This window comes from Schistocerca gregaria, chromosome 11 (genome assembly GCF_023897955.1).
Source record: "Schistocerca gregaria isolate iqSchGreg1 chromosome 11, iqSchGreg1.2, whole genome shotgun sequence".
Classification (NCBI taxonomy): domain Eukaryota; kingdom Metazoa; phylum Arthropoda; class Insecta; order Orthoptera; family Acrididae; genus Schistocerca; species Schistocerca gregaria.
The window spans coordinates 64,228,799-64,250,177 of NC_064930.1; the positions used below are offsets into that span (position 1 = coordinate 64,228,799).

The following is a 21,379-nucleotide window of genomic DNA, read 5'->3' on the forward strand; positions in this document are numbered from 1 at the left end:
CACAGAGCGCTCCATTCTGCTCTCTCACGATGTCTAATGACTACTGAGGTCGCTGATATGAAGTACCTGGCAGTAGGTGGCAGCACAATGCACCTAATATGAAAAACGTATGTTTTAGGGGGTGTCCGGATACTTTTGATCACATAGTGTATGATCGGAACCAATCATTGGCAGTTCTTTTTATTCATAATGATTCTAGGTTGTTATTGTTGTTGTTGTTGTTATTGTGGTCTTCAGTCCAGAGACTGGTTTGATGCAGCTCTCCATGCTACCCTTTCCTGTTCGAACCTCTTCATCTCCCAATAATTACGGCAGTCTACATCCTTCTGAATCGTTTACTGTGTTCACCTCTTGGTCTCCCTCTACTACCGACCCCCAGACTCCGATTATACAGTTGCGGAACAGTTCAGAGAAAGTTTTGAGTCTCGTAACAAATAAATACCCCACTCATACGGTTATAGTTGGTGGGGACCTCAACCTACCCTCGGTATGTTGGCAAAATTACTTGTTAAAAACCGGTGGTAGGCAGAAAACGTCTTCCGAGATTGTCCTAAATGCATCCTCCGAAAATTATTTCGAGCAGTTAGTCCACGAACCCACGCGAATTGTAAATGGTTGCGAAAACACCCTTGACCTCTTGGCCACAAACAATCCAGAGCTGACAGAGAGCATCATGACTGATACAGGGATTAGTGATCACAAGGTCGTTGTAACTAGCCTCAATACCATTTCTTCCAAATCCATCAGAAACAAACGCAAAATAATTTTATTTAAAAAAGCGGATTAAGTGTCACTAGAAGCCTTCCTAAAAGACAATTTCCATTCCTTCCGAAATGACTATGCGAATGTAGACGAGATGTGGCTCAAATTCAAAGATATAGTAGCAACAGCAATTGAGAGATTCATACCTCATAAATTGGTAAGAGATGGAACGGACCCCCCGTGGTACACAAAAAAGGTCCGAACGCTGTTGCAGAGGCAACGGAAAAAGCATGCGAAGTTCAGAAGAACGCGAAATCCCGAAGATGGGCTAAAATTTACAGACGCGCGAAATTTGGCACGTACTTCGATGCGAGATGCCTTTAATAGGTTCCACAACGGAACATTGTCTCGAAATTTGGTAGAAAATCCGAAGAAATTCTGGCCGTATGTAAAGTACACAAGCGGCAAGACGCAGTCAATACCTTCGCTGCGCAGTGCCGATGGTACTGTTACCGGCGGCTGTGCCGCTAAAGCGGAGTTATTGGACGCAGTTTTCCGAAATTCCTTCACCAGGGAAGACGAATGGAATATTCCAGAATTTGAAACACGAACATCTGCTAGCACGAGTTTCTTAGAAGTAGATACCTTAGGGGTTGGGAAGCAAGTCAAATCGCTTGATACGGGCAAGTCTTCAGGTCCAGATTGTATACCGATTAGGTTCCTTTCAGATTACGCTGATACAATAGCTCCTTACTTAGCACTCATATACAACCGCTCGCTCACCGATAGATCTGTGCCTGTGGAAAATTGCGCAGGTCGCACCAGTGTTCAAGACGTCGGTTTGCAGTAGGGTTTTGGAGCATATACTGTATTCAAACATTATGAATCACCTCGAAGGGAACGATCTATTGACACGTAATCAGCATGGCTTCAGAAAACATCGCTCTTGTGCAACGCAGCTAGCTCTTTATTCGCACGAAGTAATGGCCGCTATCGATAGGGGATCTCAAGTTGATTCCGTATTTCTAGATTTCCGGAAAGTTTTTGACACCGTTCCTCACAAGCGACTTCTAATCAAGCTGCGGGCCTATGGGGTATCGTCTCAGTTGTGCGACTGGATTCGTGATTTCCTGTCGTGAAGGTCGCAGTTCGTAGTAATAGACGGCAAATCGTCGAGTAAAACTGAAGTGATATCAGGTGTTCCCCGGGGAAGCGTCCTGGGACCTCTGCTGTTCCTGATCTATATAAATGACCTGGGTGACAATCTGAGCAGTTCTCTTCGGTTGTTCGCAGATGATGCTGTAATTTACCGTCTAGTAAGGTCATCCGAAGACCAGTATCAGTTGCAAAGCGATTTAGAAAAGATCGCTGTATGGTGTGTCAGGTGGCAGTTGACGCTAAATAACGAAAAGTGTGAGGTGATCCACACGAGTTCCAAAAGAAATCCGTTGGAATTCGATTACTCGATAAATAGTACAATTCTCAAGGCTGTCAATTCAACTAAGTACCTGGGTGTTAAAATTACGAACAACTTCAGTTGGAAAGACCACATAGATAATACTGTGGGGAAGGTGAGCCAAAGGTTGCGTTTCATTGGCAGGACACTTGGAAGATGCAACAAGTCCACTAAAGAGACAGCTTACACTACGCTCGTTCGTCCTCTGTTAGAATACCGCTGCGCGGTGTGGGATCCTTACCAGGTGGGATTGACGGAAGACATTGAAAGGGTGCAGAAAAGGGCAGCTCGTTTCGTATTATCACGTTATTAGGGAGAGAGTGTGGCAGATATGATACACGAGTTGGGATGGAAGTCATTACAGCAAAGACGTTTTTCGTCGCGGCGAGACCTTTTTACGAAATTTCAGTCACCAAATTTCTCTTCCGAATGTGAAAATATTTTGTTGAGCCCAACCTACATAGGTAGGAATGATCATCAAAATAAAATAAGAGAAATCAGAGCTCGAACAGAAAGGTTTAGGTGTTCGTTTTTCCCGCTCGCTGTTCGGGAGTGGAACAGTAGAGAGATAGTATGATTGTGGTTCGATGAACCCTCTGCCAAGCACTTAAATGTGAATTGCAGAGTAGTCATGTAGATGTAGATGTACTAGTTTTACCCCCCACACTTCTGTGTAACACTAAAGTGGTGGTCTTTTGATGCCTCAGAACGTGTCCTGCCAATCGATCCCTTCTTCTAGTCAAGTTGTGCCACAGAGTTTTCGTCTTGCCGGTTCTATTCACTACCTCCTCATTAGTTATGTGATCTACCCATCTAATGATAATATTCTTCAGCGGTACCACATTTCAAAAGCATCTGTTCTGTCCTTGTCTAAACTGTTTATCGCCCATGTTTCCCTTCCAATCATGCCTACAATTCATAAAATTAGTTTCATAAAAGACTTCCAAATACTGAAACTTAATGGTAAGGAAGTACTTTTTCTCATAAATACTTTTGTTGCTAATGTTAGTCTAAATTTTATATGTTCTCTTTTAAAGCCATCATCAATTACTTTGCTGCCGAAGTAGCAAAACACATCTACTGCTTTTAGTGTGTGATTTCAAGTCCAATTCCACTAGCATCTTGTGATTTAGTTCGTCCCTCGATATTCTTCTGTTGACATTCATCTCATAAATTCCTTCCAAGACACTGGAATTTCTATCAACTGCTCCTCCAGGTATTTTGCTGCCTGTGATAGAATTACAAGGTCATCGGCAAAGTTTTTATTTCTTTCCGTGAACTTTAATTCCGTTTCCAAATTCCTCCTTGGTTTCCTTGAATGCTTGCTCAGGATACAGATTGAATAGCACCAGGGATAGGCTACAACCCTGTCTCACTCCCTTCTCAACTCTTTATAACAGCCGTCTGGTTTCTGCACAAGTTCCGTACAACTTTTCGCCATCTGTATTTACTTATTCCTTTTATCTTCAGAATTTAAGACCATATTGCCGCTAACATCGTCAAAAGATTTATCTTAATCTAGAAGTGTTGTTAAGGTATGTTTGAATTTTTTAAAACCTGTTTTTTAGCAAGGGAACCTCTCCATCGCACCCCCTCAGATTCAGTTATAAGTTGCCACAGTGGATAGGCCTTGAAAAACCGAACATAGATCAATCGAGAAAACAGGAAGAAGTTGTGTGGAACTATGAAAAAAATAAGCAAAGTATACAAACTGAGTAGTCCATGCGAAAGATAGGCAACATCAAGGACATTATAAGCCCTGGAGCGCCGTGGTCCCGTTGTTAGCGAGAGCAGCTGCGGGAAGAGAGGTCCTTGGTTCAAGTCTTCCCTAGAGTGAAAAGTTCCCTTTCTTTGTTTTCGCAAACTTATGATCTCCCCTTTCGTTCATTGACGTTTCTGTTCACTGAAATGAGTTTACTGTCTGTGTTTTGCGAGCGCACAGCAAAACCGTGCGATTAGTAGACGAAAGGACGTGCCTCTCCAATGGAAACCGAAAACATTTGATCTCAAGGTCATTGGTCGACCGATTCCTCCACAGGAAAACACGTCTGATATATTCTATACGACACTGGTGACGGCATGTGCGTCACATGACAGGAATATGTTGTCGACCCACCTAACTTGTACACTTGGCGAATGGGTGAAAAGATTCTTGTACCTTGCCCGATTTAAGTTTTCTTGTGGATGTGATAATCACTCCCAAAAAGTGATGAAAACATAAGAGTTTGTCACATAAACTGCAAGAAATTAATGCAACAGTTTCACAGTCGCACAGTTTTCCCTGTGCTCTGTCAAAACATATGTTTTTAACGTCCCCATACTACTGCGCAGTTACCTCGCATCAAAATAAGAAATTAAACTTTTCACTCGAGGGAATACTTCTGCTCACGCTAACCACGGGACCACGGCACTCCTAAGCTCACAATATCTTTGATGTTACCTATCTTGCGCATGGACTACTCAGTTTGTATATTTTGCTTTTTTTTTTCATAGTGCCACACAACTTCTTCCTGTTTTCTCGATTGATGTGTGTTCAGTTTTTCAAGGCCTATCCACTGTGCCAACTTGTAACGAAATCTGAGGGGGGTGTGATGGGGAGGTTCCCTTGTAAGGTAAGTCGTTGGGTTAACACCGTTTCGCGTGTTCCGCCATTTCTCCCCAACTCAAACTGATCTTTCCTGAGGTGGCTTCTACCAGTTTTTCCAGTCCTCTGCAAATAATTCGCCTCAGTGTTGATGTCCAGCAAGTACTATTGTGTATGTGAGGTGAGTTACCGATTATTTCCATGAAAGAGTAGCTGTGGACGAAAATGAAATTGGAAATTTGTGGTAGGGTTCTATGGGACCAAACTGCTGACGTAATCGGTCCCTAGGCTTACACACTAATTGATGTAACTTAAGCTAACTTATGCTAAAGACAACACCACACACCCATGCCCGAGGGAGGACTCGAACCTCCGACTGGAGTGAGGGGGGGGGGGGGGGTCGTTCGAACCGTAATCAGGCGGCCCAAACCACGTGGCTACCCCGCGCAGCGAAGAAAATGAAAGTCTCATTTTCTACACCTAATCTGGAAAGTCCGTGGAACGTGAAACGGTATACGGCGTGTTATCTGTAACACACGTATCGTAAAGTGGTACCGCTAAAGAGAGGAATGTGTTTTTTTATCGCGCCTACAGGTGTCTCACCGGTGGTTATCTGACGGCACTGATCTATGGCCCAGTTTCGGCGAAATCACTTTCTCTTAACTCGCCATCAGCCAGAAAACCTGCCGTAGTTAATCTGTAGTGTTATTTTGGGAAAATCACCCACTATAATGTTGGTGTACTAGATAGTAATCGCAGCCTGTTTCGACACATTTTGTTTATCTTCAGGACGCATACAAGCTACCTTTTGTGAAGCGTGCTAAGTGACGTTATTGTGGCAGAATAACTGTCACGCATTTCCGTTCGCCGGCCACTGTGGCCGAGCGGTTCTAGGCATTTCAGTTTGGAACCGCGCTGCTGCTAAGGTCGCAGGCTCGAATCCTGCCTCGGGCATGGATGTGTGTGATGTCCTTAGGTTAGTTAGGTTTAAGTAGTTCTAAGTTCTAGGGGACTTATGACCTAAGATGTTGAGTCCCATAGTGCTCAGAGCCATTTCAACCATTTTTTTAACATTTCCGTTGTTCGTAAACACACATGTCATGTAACACATGCTAGGTAGATGCAGGTAGCAGCCTTACGTGGAAGACGTGCCTTGTGACGTTCGACTGTTTCGTTGTTTCTAGAAGTATATACTGATGCCTACATCTTCGAGTTCAGCTTTTGCACGCGACACCAGTTAACTCCCACACTTATCTGCTTCTTGATATACTTCGCAGCTGTGGCATCTTCCAGCATGATAACGCTCTCCATCTACATCTACAGGGTGGTCCACTGATAGTGACTGGGCCAATTATCTCACAAAATAAGCATCAAACCAAAAAATTACAAAGCACGAAACTTCTCTAGCGTGAAGAGGGAAACCACACGGCGTGTGGTTGGCCCGCTGGATGGCGCTGCCATAGGTCAATCGGATATCAACTGCGTTTTTTAAAGTAGGAATCCCCATTTTTATTACATATTCGTGTAGTACGTAAAGATATATGAATGTTTTAGTTGGACCACTTTCTTCGCATTGTGATAGATGGCGCTGTAATAGTCACAAACGTATAAGTACGTGGTATCACGTAACATTCCGCCAGTGCGGGCGGTATTTGCTTCGTGATACATTATCCGTGTTAAAATGCACCGTTTACCAATTGCGGAAAAGGTCGATATCGTGTCGATGTATGGCTATTGTGATCAAAATGCCCAACGGGCGTGTGCTGTGTATGCTGCTCGGTATCCTGGACGACATCATCCAAGTGTCCGGACCGTTCGCCGGATAGTTACGTTATTTAAGGAAACAGGAAGTGTTCAGCCACATGTGAAACGTCAACCACGACCTGCAACAAATGATGATGCCCAAGTAGGTGTTTTAGCTGCTGTCGCGGCTAATCCGCACATTACTAGCAGACAAACTGCGCGAGAATCGGGAATGTCAAAAACGTCAATGTTGAGAATGCTACATCAACATCAACTGCACCCGTACCATATTTCTATGCACCAGGAAGTGCATGGCGACGACTTTGAAGGTCGTGTGCAGTTCTGCCACTGGGCACAAGAGAAATTACGGGACAATGACATTTATTGCACGCGTTCTGTTTAGCGACGAAGCGTCATTCACCAACAGCGGTAACGTAAACCGGCATAATATGCACTATTGGGCAGCGGAAAATCCACGATGGCTGCGATAAGTGGAACATCAGCGACCTTGGCGGCTTAATGTATGGTGCCGCATTATTGGAGGAAGGACAATTAGCTCCAATTTTATCGGTGGCAATCTAAATGGTGCAATGTATGCTGATTTCCTACGTACTGTTCTACCGATGTTACTACAAGATGTTTCACTGCATGACAGAATGGCGATGTACTTCCAACACGATGGATGTCCGGCATATAGCTCGCTTGCAGTAGAAGCGGTATTGAATATATTTCATGACAGGTGGATTTCTTTCTGTGGGGAAAGTTGAAGGATATTTGCTATCGTGATCCACCGACAACGCCTGACAACATGCGTCAGCGCATTGTCAATGCATGTGCGAACATTACGGAAGGCGAACTACTCGCTGTTGAGAGGAATGTCGTAACACGTATTGCCAAATGCATTGAGGTTGACGGACATCATTTTGAGCACTTATTGCATTAATGTGGTTTTTACAGGAAATCACGCTGTAACAGCATGCGTTCTAAGAAATGATAAGTTCACAAAGGTCCATGTATCACATCGGAACAACGGAAATAAAATGTGCAAAGGTTCCTACCTTCTGCATTTTAATTTAAAAAATCTACCTGTTTCCAACTGATCACTAAAATTATGAGCCTTATGTTTGCGACTATTGCAGTGCCATGTATCACAAAGCGAAAAAAGTGGTCCAACTAAAAGATTCATATTTCTTTACGTACTACAGGAATATGATATAAAAATGGGGTTTCCTATATGATATCCGTTTGACCTATGGCAGCGCCATCTAGCGGGCCAACCATAGCGCCATCTGGTTTCCCCCTTCAAGCTAGACGAGTTTCGTTCTCTGTAGTTTTTTCGTCTGACGCTTATTTCGTGAGATATTTGGCCCGGCCTCGATCAATGGACCACACTGTATACTCCACACTGCACCTAACAATGTGTGGCGAACGTTCGTTTGTGAACCGATGTCACTCATCCCTCTTCCTGTTCCACTCGCGTTTGATTCGCGGGCCGGCCTGAGTGGCCGAGCGGTTCTACGCGTAGGTTCGAATCCTGCCTCGGGCATGGATGTGAGTGATGTCCTTAGGTTGGTTAGGTTTAAGTAGTTCTAAGTTCTAGGGCACTGATGACCTCAGATGTTAAGTGCCATAGTGCTCAGAGCTATTTGAACCATTTGAGGCGCGGGAAGAGCTATTGCTGGTTATCTTCTGTGCGGGCTCACGTCTCTCTAATCTTATCCCCACGGGCTTTTAGCGAGATCTACTGGGTTGCAGGTTTTGTGTGAACGAAACCGTAAATTAGTTACAGAAACGTAAACTGAAATATAAATTAGTTACACAATGCGGCGTGCACATACTTTATGCAACATATAAACGCCACGACAGATATTCGGATTTACGTTATGACGTGTTCGATATGCCTGCCATCATTGGCGATGATGTGGCGCAGACAAACAGCAAAATTCTGTATGAGCCGCTGAAGTGTCGGAACAACGATGCTCTCAATGACTTCCTGAATGGTTTTTTTCATATCTGCAATGGTTTTGGGGTTATTTCTGTACGCCTTGTCTTGAACATAGCCACACAAAAAGGAGTCACACGTGTTCAGATCCGGAGAATATGGCGGCCAAGCGAGGCCCACACCAGTGGCCTCTGGGAACCCCCAAAGTGCTCCTCCAGGACATCAAACGCTCTCCTGCTTCGATGGGGTTGAGCTCTGTCTTGTATTAACCACATCTTGTCGAAATAAGGGCAACTTTGGATAATGGGGATGAAATCATCTTCCAAAACCTTCATGTAGCGTTCGGTAGTCGCCGTGCCTTCGGGAAATATAGCACCGATTATTCCGTGACTGGACATTGCGTATCACACAGTGACCTGTTGAGGGTGAATAGACTTCTCTGTCGCTAAATGCCAATTGTCATTGTCCCCCAAAATGCGCCAATTTTGCGTATTGACGAACCCATCCAAATGAAAGTGCGCTTCGTCGCTGAGCCAAACCATATTCACTTCAGAGTGCTGTCCGTCGATTGTGTGGACAATAGTGTTGGCGAAACACAACCGCTGTTCCATGGACCTGGGGCTTAGTGACTAGGTTTGAATTTTCTATGGGGAATAGAAAGTTTCGAAATGTGGTGCTACAGAGGAATGCTGAAGATTAGATGGGTAGATCACATAAATAATGACGAGGTATTGAATAGGGTTGGGGAGGAGAGGAGTTTGTGGCACAACTTGACCAGGAGAAGGGATCGCTTGGTAGGCCATGTTCTGAGGCATCAAGGAATCTCCGATTTAGTATTGGAGGGCAGTGTGGAGGGTAAAAATCGTAGAGGGAGACCGAGAGATGAATACACTAATCGGATTCAGAAGGATGTAGGTTGCGGTAGGTACTGAGAGATGAAGAGGCTTGCACAGGATAGAGTAGCATGGAGAGCTGCATCAAACCAGTCTCAGGACTGAAGACCACAATAACAACAACATGGGAAGAGATGCAGGTCTTCAATAACAGTTTGTCACGGTGTCTCCCTGTTGATTCCCGCGTGTTGAGCAGCTCGTCCGATCGATTTCCTGGGGCTGGTTTGAAACACAGCGCGTGTCTTCTGGAAGTTTTCAGCCGGTTTCACCCATTTTGGACGGCCAACGTTGGGAACAGTGTCATCACCAACGCTACCCGTTCTCTCAAACTTGCGAATCAAAACTCGTGATTGTTAGCGCACGTGGGCCGATTGTCTTCAGCTTGAGCTCGGACGCAAACTTGCTGTGAGCCGCAGTTGGGCTGTTATTGCTCGTACAGTAGGCTTTCACAAGCGCTACAGCTCAGGCATGGGTTTCGAAAAAGACGATCGTGTGAAACCCAGCTCGCGCTATTCGTCCACGAGACTCAGAGGGCCTTAGACACGGGTTCACAGGTAGATGCCGTGTTTCTTGACTTCCGCAAGGCGTTTGACACAGTTCCCCATAGTCGTTTAATGAACAAAGTAAGAGCATACGGACTATCAGATCAATTGTGTGATTGGATTGAGGAGTTCCTAGATAACAGAACGCAGCACGTCATTCTCAATGGAGAGAAGTCTTCCGAAGTAAGAGTGATTTCAGGTGTGCCGCAGGGGAGTGTCGTAGGACCGTTGCTATTCACAATATACATAAATGACCTGGTGGATGACATCCGAAGTTCACTGAGGCTTTTTGCAGATGATGCTGTGGTGTATCGAGAGGTTGCAACAATGGAAAATTGTACTGAAATGCAGGAGGATCTGCAGCGAATTGACGCATGGTGCACGGAATGGCAATTGAATCTCAATGTAGACAAGTGTAATGTGATGCGAATACATAGACAGATCCCTTATCATTTAGCTACAAAATAGCAGGTCAGCAACTGGAAGCAGTTAATTCCATAAATTATCTGGGAGTACGCATTAGGAGTGATTTAAAATGGAATGATCATATAAAGTTGATCGTCGGTAAAGCAGATGCCAGACTGAGATTCATTGGAAGAATCCTAAGGAAATGCAATCCGACAACAAAGGAAGTAGGTTACAGTACGCTTGTTCGCCCAATGCTCGAATACTGCTCAGCAGTGTGGGATCCGCACCAGGTAGGGTTGATAGAAGAGATAGAGAAGATCCAACGGAGAGCAGCGCGCTTCGTTACAGGATCATTTAGTAATTGCGAAAGCGTTACGGAGATGATAGATAAACTCCAGTGGAAGACTCTGCAGGAGACACGCTCAGTAGCTCGGTACGGGCTTTTGTTGAAGTTTCGAGAACATACCTTCACCGAAGAGTCAAGCAGTATATTGCTCCCTCCTACGTATATCTCGCGAAGAGACCATGAGGATAAAATCAGAGAGATTAGAGCCCACACAGAAGCATACCGACAATCCTTCTTTCCACGTACAATACGAGACTGGAATAGAAGGGAGAACCGATAGAGGTACTCAGGGTACCCTCCGCCACACACCGTCAGGTGGCTTGCGGAGTACGGATGTAGATGTAGATGTAGATACCGTGGAAATGGCCGAACGTCGTAGCGCTAACCGCTCAGAAGTTGCGACGATTTCATTTCATATAGTTCAGTAACTGTCACGCTGTACGTAGAAGGAAGCGATGTACTTGGTTTACTCTCTTGCGGACGTACGCTGTCGGAACCTTAACAATAGACCATAACGTGATGCAGAAAGCCTCTCCTGTAGCGTCCGCCAGTGGAGTTATCTGAGCGTCTCGGTGACGCTTCAGTGCTCACTAAGTAAATCTGTGACGAAACATGCTGGCCTTCTTTGGATATTCTCTATCAGTCTTATCTGGGACAGATGCGACACTGACAAGAAATATTCAGCTATTGCTCGAACGATCGTTTTGTAAGCTAATTACTTTGTTCATGGGCTGCATTTCTTTAGGATTTTTAGAATAAATTTCAGTCTGAGCCGCGATTAATTTTTTGTGGTCCTTCCACTTAAAACTTCTCCATGCGCGTAGTCCCAGTATATTGTGGAAGTAATCGCTCCAGTGATTGTTCTGCAATGTGTAGTGTAACGACGTAAGTTTTGTATTAAAGATTTTCTTTTGTCATATGACCATGTGCAGACTTCGTCACCTACGTCAGTTACAAAACACTTCAAAATTATTTAAATTCTTTTAAAGTTGTCGCTGAATGGTTCTTGAACGAAACTGTAATTAAAACATCATCATTCGAGTCTTACGCGCAGAATTGCATCACACAGTCCAATTGGTTTTGCGCAAACTTTTTTCAATTTAGATGTCGTTTGTTTCTTCTCAGAAAATTATATTAATGCAAGTTATCTGCTTTAATAAAAATTAAAGCCACATTGAATAAGCTTTTAAGACTCAAACTGGCGATGAACGTTGTCAAAAATTAATAATCTTGTCAAATAAATCAGTAATACTTCATCCTGAATATATTCCTTATAAATAAATTCTCGGAACACGTATTTAAACTTTTGCAGTATACACTATTTTTTTTATCTTCATATATACTACATGTGATGTGATAGAAGAAGAAACTGGAGTCGATTTAGAAGAGATAGGGGATCCAGTATTAGAATCGGAATTTAAAAGAGCTTTGGAGGACTTACGGTCAAATAAGGCAGAAGGGATAGATAACATTCCATCAGAATTTCTAAAATCATTAGGGGAAGTGGCAACAAAACGACTATTCACGTTGGTGTGTAGAATATATGAGTCTGGCGACATACCATCTGACTTTCGGAAAAGCATCATCCACACAATTCCGAAGACGGCAAGAGCTGACAAGTGCGAGAATTATCGCACAATCAGCTTAACAGCTCATGCATCGAAGCTGCTTACAAGAATAATATACAGAAGAATGGAGAAGGAAATTGAGAATGCGCTAGGTGACGATCAGTTTGGCTTTAGGAAAAGTAAAGGCACGAGAGAGGCCATTCTGACGTTACGGCTAATAATGGAAGCAAGGCTAAAGAAAATTCAAGACCCGTTCATAGGATTTGTCGACCTGGAAAAAGCGTTCGACAATATAAAATGGTGCAAGCTGTTCGAGATTCTGAAAAAAATAGGGGTAAGCTACAGGGAGAGACGGGTCATATACAATATGTACAACAACCAAGAGGGAATAATAAGAGTGGACGATCAAGAACGAAGTGCTCGTATTAAGAAGGGTGTAAGACAAGGCTGTAGCCTTTCGCCCCTACTCTTCAATCTGTACATCGAGGAAGCAATGATGGAAATAAAAGAAAGGTTCAGGAGTGGAATTAAAATACAAGGTGAAAGGATATCAATGATAAGATTCGCTGATGACATTGCTATCCTGAATGAAAGTGAAGAAGAATTAAATGATCTGCTGAACAGAATGAACAGTCTAATGAGTACACAGTATGGGTTGAGAGTAAATCAGAGAAAGACGAAGGTAATGAGAAGTAGTAGAAATGAGAACAGTGAGAAACTTAACATCAGGATTGATGGTCACGAAGTCAATGAAGTTAAGGAATTCTGCTACCTAGGCAGTGCAATAAGCAATGACGGACGGAGCAAGGAGGACATGAAAAACAGACTCGCTATGGCAAAAAAGGTATTTCTGGCCAAGGGAAGTCTACTAATATCAAATACCGGCCTTAATTTGAGGAAGAAATTTATGAGGATGTACGTCTGGAGTACAGCGTTGTATGGTAGCGAAACATGGACTGTGGGAAAACCGGAACAGAAGAGAATCGAAGCATTTGAGATGTGGTGCTATAGACGAATGTTGAAAATTGGGTGGACTGATAAGATAAGGAATGAGGAGGTTCTACGCAGAATCGGAGAGGAAAGGAATATGTGGAAAACACTGGTAAGGAGAAGGGACAGGATGATAGGACATCCGCTAAGACATGAGGGAATGACTTCGATGGTACTAGAGGGAGCTGTAGAGGGCAAAAACTGTAGGGGAAGACAGAGATTGGAATACGTCAAGCAAATAATTGAGGACGTAGGTTGCAAGTGCTACTCTGAGATGAAGAGGTTAGCACAGGGGAGGAATTCGTGGCGGGCCGCATCAAACCAGTCAGTAGACTGATGACCCAAAATACAAAAAAAACTACATGTAGATGTGAACCTAAGCCTTGACAAGATAGGACTGAACATTTACAACATGATTAAACTTTCTATGACGTCATTGTTGTAGAAACATTACAAATTTTTAGTGTTCCAGTTTTTAGAAGCACGACGCAACAACTCGGTCTCAGGATCTTCTGTTGCTCTTTGGCTGTCGACCGGTGACGTATTGTGGCCAGCAATTTTCTCTCTGGTCCGGCAGTGAAGATGCTGTCTCCGTTCGTTGCGCCACCCTCTCCGTACATGAAACATAAAAATAAATACAAAACTTTACATAATTCACAAACATTACAAATGTTACAAAATACATAAACAAAACACTAAATCAAACTTATATTAACCTGCAAACTTGGCTGACACTGGTGGATGGGTGACGCTTCAATCTCGCGTCCCACTACAAATGGCGTAATCACACCAAAAAGAGTCTTCTGTTTTTGTGTTTGCAATACGTTACATTTGCTTACGTTAAAGGTCAGTTGCCACTTCCTGCACCACGCTTAGATATTGTTGTGGCGGGGCGTGTCGCTCTCTATTTATTTTATTTATTTATTTCATGTTCCGTGGGACCAAATCAAGGAGAAGTCTCCATGGTCATGGAACGAGTCAATACATGAAATTATAACACGATAGTAGAAACAGATAAAATGAAATACAAAAAAAAAAACATATTCAGATGACAAGTCTTAAGTTTAAATAAAGAAAATCAACAATGTAACACTGGAATTTGCTTAATTTTTCAGCTCTTCCAGGAGCTCCTCCACAGACTAGAAGGAGTGAGCCGTGAGGAAACTCTTCAGTTTAGACTTAAAAGAGTTTGGGCTACTGTTAAGATTTTTGAGTTCTTGTGGTAGCTTATTGAAAATGGATGCAGCAGAATACTGCACTCCTCTCTGCACAAGAGTCAAGGAAGTGCATTCCAAATGCAAATTTGATTTCTGCCTAGTATTAACTGAGTGAAAGCTGCTAACTCTTGGGAATAGGCTAATATTGCTAACAACAAACGACATTAAAGAAAATATATACTGTGAGGGCAATGTCAGAATTCCCTAACTATTGAATACAGGTCTACAAGAGGTTCTCGAACTTACACCACACATAGCTCGAACAGCCCGTTTTTGAGCCAAAAACACCCTTTTTGAATCAGAAGAATTACCCCAAAAAATAATACCATATGACATAAGCGTATGAAAATATGCGAAGTATACTACTATTCGTGTTGAAGTGTCACTTATTTCAGATACTGTTCTAATGGTAAATAAAGCACCATTTAGTTTCTGAACCAGAGCCTGGACGTGGGCTTTCCACAACAGCCTTCTATCTATCCGAACGCCTAGGAACTTGAACTGTTCCGTCTCGCTTATAATATGCCCATTCTGTCTGATTAAAATATCAGTTCTTGTTGAATTGTGATTTAGAAACTGTAAACTCTGAGTCTTACTGTGATTTAGCATCTAATTATTTACCACAAGCCACGAACGTATTTCATGAACTACATTATTTGATACTGTTTCAACATTACACACAAGATCCTTCACTACCAAGCTGGTGTCATCAGCAAACAGAAATATTTTTCAATACTAGAAGGCATATCATTTATATACATAAGAAACAGCAGTGGCCCCAGCACCGACCCTTGGGGAACGCCCCACTTAACAGTGTCCCATTGGGACTGAACATCACTACCACTCTCAATATTGCGGAGAATTACCTTCTGCTTTCTGTTCTTAGAGTAAGAGGCGAACCAATTGTAAGCTACTCTCCTTTCTCCATAATGGTCCAACTTCTGCAGTAATATTTTGTGGTCAACACAAATCAAAGAAAACACCTAGTGTTCGCAATCATTTATTTAATCCCTCCAAAACGTCACAGAGGGAAGAGAATACAGCATTTTCAGTTGTTAAACCATTTCTAAAACCAAACAGAACATTTGACAGCAAATTATGTGAATTTAAGTGCTCCAGTAACATTGTATATACAACCTTCTCGATAACTTTAGCAAACACTGATGGCATAGAAATAGGTCTATTATTGTCAACATTATCCCTGTCTCCCTTTTTATAAACTGGCGTTTCTACCGAGTACTTTAATCGGTCAGGAAACCGACCACTCCTAAAGGAAAAGTTACAGATATGGCCAAGTACTGGGCTAACATACATAGAACAATACTTCAGTATTCTGCTAGATACCCCGCCATATTCATGAGAGTTCTTGGTCTTTAGTGATTTAATTATTAACTCAATCTCCCTCTTGTCAGTATCGTGGAGGAGCATTTCAGGTAACAGTCTCGGAACACTTTTTTCTACGAGCACTATATGATTCCCTGTTGGGACTAGGTTTCCATTTAGTTCACCTCCTATACTCAGAAAGTGGTTATTAAATACTGTACATATATGCGACTTATCAGTAACACGAACATTGCCACTACGCACTGATTCTATATCCTCGACCTGTCTCTGCAGACCAGCCACTTCCTTTACGACTGACCATATGGTTTTGATTTTATCCTGAGACTTAGTTATTCTATCTGCATACCACATACTTTTTGCCTTCCTAATAACATTTTTAAGCACCTTACAATACCTTTTGTAATGGGCTGCTGCATGTAGATTCTGAGTGTTTCTAACGTATTGATATAATTAATTGCCACTTTGTTCTACAAGATATTCTTATCCCTCTAGTCAGCCACCCAGGCTGCCTGTTTGTGTTAGTACCCTGTTTTGAACGTTCTAACGGAAAGCAACTTTCAAAGAGCACGAGAAAAGTCTTGAGAAAAGCATTATATTTATCGTCTGCTGTATCAGCGCTATAAACGTCTTGTCACTCTTGTTCCTTGATAAGGTTTACAAAGGTATCTACAGCTACTGGATCAGCTTTCCTAAACAGCTGACGACTATATTTAACACGTGTTGCAGCACAAAAATTGTTTAGAGTTAAAATTTGTGCATCATGGTCTGAAAGGCCATTCACCTTTTTGCTAACAGAATGCCCTTCTAGTAATGAGGAATGAACAAAAATGTTGTCTATGGTTGTTCTACTGTTCCCTTGCACTCTTGTTGGAAAGAATAGGGTTTGCATAAGATTATATGAATTAAGGAGGTCTACCAGCATGCTTTTCATTGCACAATCACTCGCTATCTCCACCTATCTGGATAGGCTTCAGATTGCCCCGTAACTCTACGAAGGTAAGTACTGGTTTAACCTACCAAGGCAGCGTTGGAGAAAATTCGAGTGAACATCTACCACGCAAAGACCACACAACTCCAGTCCGCAAGTTGCTGCTGGAAGTTAAACTATCAAGATACTTGCATGATTCATTTGAAAAAACTGTCAAAAATTTCCTTTTACTTGGTTTATTGCTTTTTAAAAAGAAGGAAAATGGCTATCGAGTCCGTATTTAACACCCCGACATCTGTTATGCTGTATTAGTGACTGTCTGTGTAACAAAATCACACCGAAAAGCAGCCAAAAGATATTTAATCCGAGCAGATATTTTGAACGTCCAAAAACAGTCGCAGATCTACGACTACTTGCGAGTTGACACACTCAGTCGTTCAGTAAAGGAGTGCGCGCCATATTGTCTCGTAATGTGCACGAAACACGCCTCGCAGAGTTTGTATACATCGTCCACATGCCAATACCTCCAAAAATAAATCACTCGCAGAGCTCAAACTTCGGAAAATACTGAACACTGTAGTCGGTTTTCGTCAACGACACGAAAGAACCAATCAAACTCGCAAATTTCTTTATTTTGCTTCTAGCCTGATCAATGCGATTTAACACAGTTGTTTCCTAGAACGTGCATCCCAAGCGACTATATCGACTTCTAGATCTGAGGCACAGAGCGCAACTCAAACGCCCGGGAAATGAATTCCTATCGGCTAGTATATTAAGCAGCCAATCAGATCATCTCGAGCACTTCTGAACTCGCGGTACTACTAATATCACCAACCAGATTACCCCAAGTAATTTAGACTGAAAATATCGTGTATCCGAAATAAAATAAAATTTAATGAAAACAAAAATACGATTCGTTTGCACAGAAGATACTAATAAATACATTTTCACGTGCACATGGCCGACAACATGTGCATGCACATAAAAATGGCCATCGTGCCCCGCGGCCAACGGTGCAGTTAGAAAGAGCTAACGCAAACCGTTCAGAAGTTATGACGATTTTATTTCATGTTGTTGTTGTTGTTGTTGTTGTTGTGGTCTTCAGTCCTGAGGCTGGTTTGATGCAGCTCTCCATGCTACTCTATCCTGTGCAAGCTTCTTCATCTCCCTGTACCTACTGCAGCCCTACATCCTTCTGAATCTGTTTAGTGTGTTCATCTCTTGGTCTCCCTCTACGATTCTTACCATCCACACTGCTCTCCACCACTAAATAGCTGATCCCTTGATTCCTCAAAACGTGGCCTACTAACTGATCCCTTCCTTTAGTTTCGCCAGAAATACCTCTTCTCGCCAACTCTATTGATTACGTCCACATACGTTACATGATATAACCATATGATCTTCAGCATTCTTCTGTAGCACCACATTTCTAAAGCTTCTATTCTCTTCTTGTCTAAACTATTTATCGTCCATGTTTGACTTACATACAAGTCTGCACTCCATACAAATACTTTCAGAAACAACTTCCTGACACTTAAATCAATACTCGATGTGAACAAATTTTTCTTCTTCAGAAACGCTTTCCTTGCCATTGCCAGTCTACATTTCATATCCTCTCTACTTCGACCATCATCAGTTATTTTGCTCCCCAAATAACAAAACTCCTTTACTACCTTAAGTGTCTCATTTCCTAATCTAATTCCCTCAGCATCACCCGACTTAATTGGACTACATTCCATTATCCTCGTTTTGCTTTTGTTGTTCATCTTATATCCTCCTTTCAAGACACTGTCCATTCCATTCAACTGCTCTTCCAAGTCCTTTGCTGTCTCTGACAGAATTACAATGTCATCGGCGAACCTCAAAGTTTTTTATTTCTTCTCTATGGATTTTAATACCTACTCCGAATTTTTCTTTTGTTTTCTTCACTGCTTTCTCAATATACAGATTGAATAACTTTGGGTAGAGGCTACAACCTTGTCTTACTCCCTTCCCAACCACTGCTTCCCTTTCATGTCCCTCGGATCTTATAACTGCCATCTGGTTTTTGAACAAGTTGTAAATAGCCTTTCGCTCCCTGTATTTTACCCTTGCCACCTTCAGAATTTGAAAGAAAGTATTCCAGTCAACATTGTCAAAAGCTTTCTCCAAGTCTACAAATGCTAGAAACGTAGGTTTGCCTTTCCTTAATCTTTCTTCTAAGATAAGTTGTAGGGTCTTTCGTCTCACGTGTTCCAACATTTCTGCAGAATCCAAACTGATCTTCCCCAAGGTCGGCTTCTACTAGTTTTTCCATTCGTCTGTAAAGAACTCGCGTTAGTATTTTGCAGCTGTGACTTATTAAACTGATAGTTCGGTAATTTTCACATCTGTCAACACCTGGCATCTTTGGGATGGGAATTATTATATTCTTGTTTATGTCTGAGGGTATTTCGTGTCTCTCATACATCTTGCTCAACAGATTGTAGACTTTTGTCAGGACTGGCTCTCCCAAGGCCGTCAGTAGTTCTAATGGAATGTTGTCTACTCCCGGGGCCTTGTTTCGGGTCAGGTCTTTCAGTACTCTGACAAACTCTTCACACAGTATCGTATCTCCCATTTCATCTTCATCTACATTGTCTTCCATTTCCATAATATTGCCCTGAAGTACATCGCCCTTGTATAGGCCACCTATATACTCCTTCCATCTTTCTGCTTTCCCTTCTTTGGTTAGAACTGGGTTTCCATTTTATTTCATATAGTTCAATAATCGTCACACTGTGAGGAAAACAGGGAGAAGAAGAAACACGCGAAGGAAATTCGGTCGCGACGTCTGCTGTTCGAGTGCCGGTGCTGTGGCCAGAGACGAGTGGTCGGATGTTTGGAGAAGCCGGTAGCTGCTGGCTGAATGAAGTTCTGTGGGCGCGGCGCGGTCGCGAAAATGGCGGCGTCTGCGGGGAGCAGTTGTGGCGTTGCTGTACGGCGCTCCCGACCGTGGCCTGCGCGGGCCGATAAGATAAGCCGGGGCGAGGCGAGCGCGCCAGGCCGGCCGTGGGATGCTGCCAGCTGGCCGACTTCTGCCCTCTGCCCCCACGTCTTGCACTCTCTCTCTCTGACACACACACACACACTCACTGTAAGACGCCATGGTCTCCTGACCTTCATTGCTTACATATTCCACCCTCATATTCCGTACATCAAGACGCTCCATTCGAACCCAAACTCGATAAGATAAAGTCAGTGTTATGAATTCCTGTGAACGCGCACCGAGGTTGAAATACTCGAGGCTGGCGTACACACACACATTCGAGACATGACGGTCACAAAAGTTTTTAGTTCGGGAGAGGCAGACACACGCCAGGAGGCCGGTCCCTTCAGAGGACGAGTCAACCCATCTACGTCGGCTGGCGACCACCCGTAGAGCAGGCAGCGTTTGCCCAGGTGAAAGGGAGAACGACCCCGTGTTCGGCTTAAAAGCAAATTGTGTGGGAGCGCCCAGCCTACGCATTCTTTACAAACATACCACACAGTGTCTGAGGTTTTCACAGGGAGACAGCAAACGCCAAACGCCGATGCTACAGATTTCCGGATTGGTCGCCTTAAACGAAACGTCATTCTCCCGTTTTAGAAGAGCAATGCTGATTGGCAGACGATATTCCTGGCGCCTTGAACTGAAGGAGTAATGGAAGAGACCGTCTGGTGTGGAGAGGGGCCGTTCTTTTGTCGCTCTTGGAGCGAGCACACGTAACGAGAGCGTGAGCGCTCGTACGTGTGCTCAAAGAGTGAGCAACAAGTCTCTCCTCAGTACTTCACTGGGAGAGCACCTCTGTCGAGAGCGAGTCGGAGTGCGACTCTATACTGAGTCCTTGCGATTAAGCGTTGTTCACTGTGTTGGCCGACACACTTATTGTGCGGTATGTACGGACAGAGTTATAGTTAAACGCCTGCGAGCGAATTTTTGAGTGGCATTGCGGTGGACTGCGGTGACTGGTGTACTACGCCAATAGACAAGGGGCGAATACGTATCCTTGAGTTCATCAAGGCGTAGGGAGAGTTTGATTGCCGAAGGTCAATGCAGATAGAACGAGAGTTATCTTATTTGTCAGCAGCGAGTGGCGCAGACAGCAGTCATCGCAGCTTACGGTATTGTGCGCTACAGCTCTTGCGAGCCCCATATTTCCCCCACAACTGTACACTTCACCGCATTTCACACGCGACAGCCTCGACCATACCTAGCAACATTCTAACGGATAATTATTAAAATTGAGTAGGGGCGGCCCTAAGCCATTCTGCCAAGTCAATAACAATAGCAATTTCATTAGCGAATCCTATCGTTGAGAGGTAGCTTCACATTCCAAGAAGAACCAGGAAATAACTTGTTCAGATTATAACTAAAAGTGCCATTGTGATTTCTCAGAATTTGTGCAATCAAAATAAATAATAATTTACGTTAGTTTCATATTTTTCTTACACTACCTAGCACTACTGCAGTACCCAAGTATCCCCACAGTTACATAAGACATTTTGTGAATTTTTTGTGCCATTTCCTTACAACGGACGACTCCAGAAGGTATTTATTGCTGAAAGTTTTTCAGGCATTTCGCTTTAGAACGTTAGGAGCGTCTGTCTGACTTCTGTATTAGTGTGAGGGTGTGAATTGCCACAGGGTAAAGGGTACATCTCAGATTAATCCGTTGCACAGAATGACAGAACAGCACCCGTTCGCTCACAACACAC

At 43.2% G+C, this 21,379-nt stretch overlaps 1 protein-coding gene across 1 annotated transcript in view; it reads left to right on the forward strand.

The window, feature by feature from the left end:
* LOC126295469 (pleckstrin homology domain-containing family G member 5) overlaps positions 1-21,379 on the forward strand; it is a 1,663,439-nt gene that overhangs the window by 45,379 nt on the left and 1,596,681 nt on the right. The window lies entirely within an intron of this gene.